The 1,439-nt window shown below is 42.2% G+C and overlaps 1 non-coding gene across 1 annotated transcript; it reads right to left on the bottom strand.

Moving 5' to 3' along the window:
• Positions 1-221: 221 nt before the first annotated feature.
• On the bottom strand, positions 222-325 carry LOC130983573 (small nucleolar RNA R71). Its single transcript, XR_009087557.1, has one exon. It is a non-coding gene; the product is annotated as a small nucleolar RNA R71 (small nucleolar RNA).
• Between the last annotated feature and the right edge of the window lie 1,114 nt (positions 326-1,439).

Raw genomic sequence — 1,439 nt, 5'->3', positions numbered from 1 at the left:
TGGAAGATCCTCATCAGTTCTTAGCTGAATTCTTGCAAATCTGTGACACTGTCAAGACTAATGGGGTTGACCCTGAAGTCTACAGACTTATGCTATTCCCTTTTGCTGTAAGAGACAGAGCTAGGATATGGTTGGACTCACAACCTAAAGAAAGCCTGGACTCATGGGAAAAGCTAGTCAATGCCTTCTTGGCAAAGTTCTTTCCACCTCAAAAATTGAGTAAGCTTAGAGTGGAAGTCCAAACCTTCAGACAGAAGGATGGAGAATCCCTCTATGAAGCTTGGGAAAGATACAAACAATTGATCAGAAAATGTCCATCTGACATGCTTTCTGAATGGAGCATCATAGGTATTTTCTATGATGGTCACTCTTAACTATCCAAGATGTCTTTGGATAGCTCTGCTGGAGGATCTCTTCATCTGAAGAAGACGCCTACAGAGGCTCAAGAGCTAATTGAAATGGTTGCAAATAACCAATTCATGTACACTTCTGAAAGGAATCCTGTGAACAATGGGACTAATCAGAAGAAAGGAGTTCTTGAGATTGACACTCTGAATGCCATATTGGCTCAGAATAAAATATTGACTCAACAAGTCAATTTGATTTCTCAAAGTCTGTCTGGAATGCAAAATGCACCAAGCAGTACTAAGGATGCTTCATTTGAAGAAGAAGCCTATGATCTTGAGAACCCTTCAATGGAAGAGGTGAATTACCTAGGAGATCCCTATGGAAACACCTATAATTCTTCATGGAGAAATCACCCAAATTTCTCATGGAAGAATCAAGAGAGACCTCAACAAGGTTTCAACAACAATAATGGTGGAAGAAACAGGTTTAGCAATAGCAAGCCTTTTCCATCATCTTCTCAGCAACAGACAGAGAATTCTAAGCAGAACCCCTCTGACTTAGCAACCATGGTCTCTGATCTAATCAAAACCACTCAAAGTTTCATGACTGAAACAAGGTCCTCCATTAGGAACTTGGAGGCACAAGTGGGACAGCTGAGCAAGAAAGTTACTGAACTCCCTCCAAGTACTCTTCCAAGCAACACAGAAGAAAATCCAAAAGGAGAGTGCAAGGCCATCAACATGGCCGAATTTGGAGAGGAAGGAGAGGAAGTGAACGCCACTGAGGAAGACCTCAATGGGCATGCACTGACCTCCACTGAGTTCCCCAATGAGGAACCATGGGAATCTGAGGCTCAGAATGAGACCATAGAGATTCCATTGGACCTACTTCTGCCTTTCATGAGCTCTGATGAGTATCCTTCCTCTGAAGAGGATGAGTATGTCACTGAAGAGCAAGTTGCTAAATACCTTGGAGCAATCATGAAGCTAAATGACAAGTTATTCGGAAATGAGACTTGGGAGAATGAACCTCCTTTGCTCACCAAAGAACTGGATGACTTGTCTAGGCAGAAATTACCTCAAAAGAGACAA

The sequence above is a fragment of the Arachis stenosperma genome, chromosome 5, assembly GCF_014773155.1.
Source record: "Arachis stenosperma cultivar V10309 chromosome 5, arast.V10309.gnm1.PFL2, whole genome shotgun sequence".
In the NCBI taxonomy this organism is placed as follows: Eukaryota; Viridiplantae; Streptophyta; class Magnoliopsida; order Fabales; family Fabaceae; genus Arachis; species Arachis stenosperma.
This window is presented reverse-complemented; position numbering and strand designations above follow the sequence as displayed.